Source organism: Papaver somniferum, unplaced genomic scaffold (genome assembly GCF_003573695.1).
Source record: "Papaver somniferum cultivar HN1 unplaced genomic scaffold, ASM357369v1 unplaced-scaffold_75, whole genome shotgun sequence".
Classification (NCBI taxonomy): domain Eukaryota; kingdom Viridiplantae; phylum Streptophyta; class Magnoliopsida; order Ranunculales; family Papaveraceae; genus Papaver; species Papaver somniferum.
The window spans coordinates 579,466-585,877 of record NW_020650415.1 but is presented as its reverse complement, the minus strand read 5'-3'; the positions used below and the strand labels follow the sequence as shown (position 1 = coordinate 585,877).

Genomic DNA, 6,412 nt, shown 5'->3' with positions numbered 1-6,412 from the left:
CTGGACGGATGAAAAATCCAACGGCTCTAAGGTGCGATCGTTTTTATTGAGTTATGGGAGCGACCATGTTATAGCACGACTCATTAGAATTATGAGTTTTGTGTTTAAACCAAATAATTAATATAAGACTTAACATGAGGTCATATAATGCATAAACTAAACACTAAACTTGTTAACGATCTTATATTCAGATTATCTTTAGTTCAATAAATGATTTATTATATCACTAAATTATACACATGAAGTGATATTTATAGTACTTAAATGCTTAGTACAAAAATTTGACTTAAAGGAATAAATTTGCCTATATAAGGTACTTATTATTAATACCAAAATCTAAAGACTATTATGATATATTATAATTTTGTGCACACTCAAAGTTTAAATCATATTAAATTACCAACGCCAATATTTAACAATATTTAACAAGATATGGTATACGGATTCAATCTGAATAAATAAAATCTGTTGTATCAATCTTTTCATGAAAGTAGAATTATATTTACAAGATTAGGGTATATTAGTACCATTACTAAGTAGTTACTCTGGAAATATTTTAGTTACACTAGTAATCAAATAGAAAAAGTTGATAAAACAATAATGAAAATGATAATATAATTAAAACAATAATTTTGATAAGATAAGAAAATAATAATATTATATAATATTAATTCTCTATATAATAACAGAGTTTTTTCGAGCGTTCTCATTCACCGGAGCTCCTGTTTGATTCTGTCCCCACCAGTTTTTTTTTTGGTAAAGTTATTAAATTTTAAAAAAACTTCTTGCCTGAAATAACTAAATCTTAATACATGCCAAAAATATATCAATGGATTGTTAATCACATAATCAACTTTTTTATCATGATAATCAACAAATTAAATCACAACATCCACGATTTCATCATGATAAATAGAATGATCATCACATAATAAATAAATAAATAACGTCAAGTGTCCAATGTCCAATGTCCATTTACATTTTTAAAAAATAGAATTTTCCTAATTACAACCCCAAACTATCAATAAAATTCCAAAATAGGTAAATCCGAACAAGAAAAAAAAATTGATTAGCCCGATGATGAATCTCTTTTCCGCATATCTTTGTTTGTGGTTCTGCACATCAGTTATAATTTTTGTTAGTATTTTGGACGAATAATTTAAAGCAAATATCATGATCCAATGAAGCTAATACAAAAAAAACAAATAAATACGAGCATGAAAAAAAAACTCCAGTCAATAATCAATAATCGCGGACAAACATTATTTTTCTTAATTTGTGATTTTTTTCATAAATTAAGAATAAAATATGTTTAGATATTTTGTGTGCGCAAATAGCTGTGGACACTAGTTGCCATAACTAAAATAAAATATGTTTAAATATTTTATGTGCAAAAATAGCTGCCTAATTTGAGGAATTTGTTTCCAATTTTAAATATTTTCTTTAGTGGAATCTGTAGGTAAAAGTAAACAAATTATTTTTTTGGATTTTTCTTTGGTAATGTAATATTATAATTACCTCGGTATAGTTTCCTATCCTATTATAAATGAAACCTATTTCAGTTCGGCGACTCTCTATAAAACGTTTGAACCAAAATCAATCTTTGGATGTGCCTCTCCTTGAACACGTTAAAGTTTATAAGTTTGTTTTATTTTAGGGTTTTGTTGGCTGAAACCTTCTATTAGATTTTTATTTGATTAATGGTCGTGCTTCTGTGTGTGTTTTCTTTTCTTTTTTTGTACATGATCGACGCTTTTTTTCTCCTTTGACAACACGGGTAACATCTATACTATCAAAACCAAGATTTTTTCTTGATATTTCTTCGTTCTGTATGCAGGTTATTTTGCAAGATGTTGTTGTATATTTTTTTACCATGCCAGATCCCCAAAATCACGCAAATAGGTATATTTTCTTTTTTGAGCTTTTTTATCCCTGCACCATTTTATGCTTCTTCTCAGGGCATAAATTTTGCTCTATCGATCATTGTAGGAGGAAAGCAGTGTATACTACGACATGATCGTGGTTAAAATATTAAATCATTCGCAATGCCGGGATTTCTCAAAAAGAAAAAAAAAAAAAATTAATGGCAAGTTGTGGTTTACAAGATCTTTTTGATTTTGTTGTGTGATCTGTGTCCATTATTTGTTGTAATCGATTGGCAATTGTGTGATCTCTGGCTGTTGGTTGTTTCACAGATATTCATAGAAAGTATGATGCTTGATGTATTTTTTTGGAGCAAAAATATCGTAAGAGAAAATCATGGAGATATCCATAAATATGATGGCTATCCAAAATTTTATAAATTGGATGAATTCTAAGATATTGCCTTATTATTTCAAAGTTGCATGAATTTTAAGATATTGCTTGATAGTATTTCCAAAATATTTGTGACTCTTTATTTAAAGCTCTCGAGCGGAGTCCAGATTTGCTTGTTTGTCAGGTTTTTTTCTTCTGTTTTCTGCTCTTTGGGGTTTTTTCATCTGGTATTTTCTCCTTTTATTGTTGTTTGCCTTGCATGTTTGTCGGAAGTATAGTAGTTGGTGCTGATGACTGACGCAATGGGACGGCAATGAGAGGTACTTCTTTTGGAGCTTTATGGCGATGAAAAAGACTATTTCAAGGTACGTTGAAATCATCTTAAATGGTGTTTTATGACTTTTTGTTGATTTTGATGGTGTTTTATGACTTTTTGTTGATTTTGTTTATGGCAGATGTTTGGATACTTTTTAGCGGCTTTTCAGGGTAGTCGATGCAATTTCTAAGTATTTTTATTTTTTTGTTTGATTTTAATCATCTTGCTTCACTTTTGTTATTTTAATTGTTTATAGCAAAATAACTTGGTTTCTCTCTACCAAAACCAAAACCCCATTGTTTCCACGCCCCATCTGTTTTCTTAGGTAGCTTTGAATCTTTTTTTCTTTTTTCCATATAATTTTGTTGTCTGATGAGTCCGTTGTTTGTTTCTTTTGTATATCAGAAGTGTAATTATGCGTTACAGATGTTATTTCAATGTGAATAATAATAAATTGTCTTATGGAAAATGAAGTCGAAGACATGAAAAAATGGTAAATCCCTTTTTCTCTGTCAACTTTACAATGTTTCTTCAATATTAAAAATAGATTCTTGCATGGAAAGAAGTGTGATGGCTCTCTTTCAAATCTTTCATATATATATACACACATGGTTATTGATCTAAATGTTTTATGGATCCTATTCTATGGGATTATACACAAGATACTCTACAAGTGCCAACGTGGAAGAGAATGATTTTTTTGAAGGCAGCGAATAAAGTTTCAAGTGTTGATATTTCTCCTTCTAGACGAATATTAATGTAAGCATACCAAACCAACTTTCTAATGATTATTTGAATTATTTGATTTTCTGACCATGAAAAAAAAATGGTATTGATCATTACTGTATTTAGTGATGGTTATATCGTTGCAATTCTTTATTAATTTAGATTTTTACAATGTTTTCTTCTGATGCTTCCTACCGTTAATTTCTTCAATATTGTTTATCTCAAACACACTAGAACCGTTACTGGCGGAATTTTTATCGTCATAATTAATATTCTTAGTTGTACTACTTTTACAACCTCATGTATGTAATCAAATACTTACCGGGAGAACGGCAGATGGATACTATCCAAATTTTTTTAGCTCCAAGAAGAATGGTCTCATACTCTCTCTCAACTTAACTTTTCCATTATTGGGTTTCGTTTGGGAAAAGTTAGAACGGGAATCAGCTAGCTTCATCATTGTACCTTCATCGAGTAATGCTTCATAAAAATGAAACTATTTTACGATCATGAACGTTCTCACTCACATTCTTATTGGAAAGATGTTGTTATCATCACGGTTCGGTCGGATCATTTTATGAAACCGAATAATACTTATTTATTAGGGCTATTTTGCATTTCCTTCCCTCCCAAGATCGTTAATTAGCGTTTCCTCCCTAAAAAAATTAAAATTAGTGTTTCCTCCCATCGTTAAGTATTCCGTCCAAACCTTGGTTAGCTGACTCAGCACCAGTGCACACATGGCATAAACAAATTTTTTTTATTAGTAAACTACCCAAAATAACCTCATACCAAGATTAAGAAGGTTGCTTCCTCAACCAACAGCACCAGTTCTTCATAATTGAAATTCTACCATTAATCACCGTTTCCTTCATCAAATTTACGAAAACTAGGTCATCTTCTTGTGTCTTGAATCTTGATTTCAAATAAACCCATAGCAAATACAACTACCAGATCCATTCCCACTAATCAAAACTTATTCTTAATCTCACATCCATCTATCACCACAGACTCCTCCATTACAGAAACAACAACCACTTCAGTAGCATAAGCAAATTTAAGTCTCTTTCTTTGTTCTTTTGTTTCTTTATTTCAGATGAAATGGAATGAACAAGAGAAATATATGTTGGATATGGATTTGGCAGTATAGTGGATGAGATTTAGGGTTTGAGCAGAATTTGGGGATTATTGTTAGAAAATTCAATTGGGTTCGATTGAGAAGGTTCATGAAGCTGTGATGATATGGATACATGGGTTATGTTTGATTTAGGAGACACAGAAGGTGTAGTCGTGAACAAGGAAGAGAAATGGGTTGTTAATGGTGGCTGCCAACTGATTTTGGAACGGAATTTGGGGGTTTTCGATATGAATCGATCTTGAGTTTACCACATAAGTATGGCTTGATTGATTGAGTTGTTAGCTTGGATGTCTAGTTTATGGATGAATATTCAATGAAGTAAAGTGAACAGCTGTGAAGAAAAATGGTGTTGGTCGTGGTTGTATGTGGATCTGCATATATGAATGGAAGATGGGTAAACTAATGGGAGGCAGTGGTGGTCGTTATAAAGCTTCCTCTACAACAACAGATGATGTTTGATTGGTGCTAATTCTGTGTAATTGGGTTTGGTGATGATTGAAGGGGCCTGTGTGTTCTTTCCGAGCAGAAGAGAGATGATGAATGATTTTACAAGTTTTTGAAGATTAGCAGCGATGGGAAGAATAGGAGATGGTGTTGTGGATGTTAAATCACCACCATTCATTATTTCACTTTATCTACAACCGTTAGATTAAATTAGTATGTGAGGGTAATTTAGGTACTTCTGGTTACACGTGTATAATTTATGCCACGCATGCACAGATGCTGACTCAGCTAACTGAGCAATGGATGGAATACCTAACGAGAGGAGGAAACACTAATTTTAATCTTTTTGGGGAGAAAACGCTAATTAGTGATCTTGGGAGGGGAGGAAACTCAAAATAACTCTATTTATTAACTTTCAGCCGGAGAGGTCTTTATCCATTTTGATGACATCAACTGTGTCATCATCTAGGTAGTACATTTTTTTGTTGGGTAATTATTTAACTTCTTCTTCTATTATTTGTTTGAACTGAGGCCTTAACACTCTGCAAAAAAGATAGCGACATTCTCTCATGTCTGTACGACAGGCCTTCCATCAAGATTGCTAGAAGAAATTAAGATTTTCTTCCTTATCATGCCAACCTACGTCAAGTGCTTTTTTTATTTTGTAAGATGACTTTTCTTTCCATTCGGTGCAAATTTTGAATGAATCATGAGAGTTTTTGTCTATAATTTTGTATTGTTGGGGAGCCGTTAAGGGTTGGTTTTGATAGGATTGTATATAAAGTAGTCTATAAAGTGTATAACTATTTTGCTTGGATTTTGCTGTTTAATTTTTTCTTACTTCTAAGTCCATAAGGTTTTGAGACTTCTGCAAGTATAGGGAAGTATAGAAAGTTCAGTGTAGGGCATAAATCTTTATACTTGATGGAGTGGTGATTGTTTGGAAAAATTAGTTGTGGATTTGTGAAGTCTTGCTTAAATTTGTTAGCATAACTTGGTCGGCATTTATGCACCACAAGTATATACAAATTATTTGTTAGCGTAACTTTGTCACTCGCTGCATTCTTCTAACCACTGATGTTAGCCTCCGTTACTTGGCCCAGTCTTTTTAAAGGACAGTTTTACTATTTAAATCTAAAATTTAGAATGAATAAATTGTTTTCTAATGAAATCAACAACTCCATATTTTATTGTTGAGTTGTGAGAGTTAGTGTACTTATCAATTTATTTTATTGTGATTTTGGTTGTTAATCATGGACGTTAGTTAGTTGTATAGTTCGTTCTCCATTAAAATTATCTTTGACTGTATGTTATAGGGTTGCGGTGAACCCCTATGCTGCAACAAAGGGAAATTGAGATTAAAAAGTGGGAAACCGACTCAAATGGGAGCACGGACAAATTCAATTTGATATACAAACACAACTGCCCGCATAGAGGCATACCACCAAATGAAAGTTAGTATGTGGGAGGGTGTTTCAAGATCCCAAAGTCACTGATAGCCGAAACCCAGCCAAGTCATGCAAATATAGGCC

At 32.1% G+C, this 6,412-nt stretch overlaps 1 long non-coding RNA gene across 2 annotated transcripts; it reads left to right on the top strand.

Moving 5' to 3' along the window:
* Positions 1-1,589: 1,589 nt before the first annotated feature.
* Positions 1,590-5,915, top strand: LOC113344195. 2 transcript variants are annotated; one of them, XR_003357703.1, is made up of 4 exons: positions 1,590-1,902; positions 1,990-2,621; positions 2,712-3,331; positions 4,395-5,914. It is a non-coding gene; the product is annotated as an uncharacterized LOC113344195 (long non-coding RNA). The 2 variants fall into 2 exon arrangements; XR_003357701.1 differs by having other exon boundaries at positions 2,712-5,915.
* Positions 5,916-6,412: the final 497 nt, after the last annotated feature.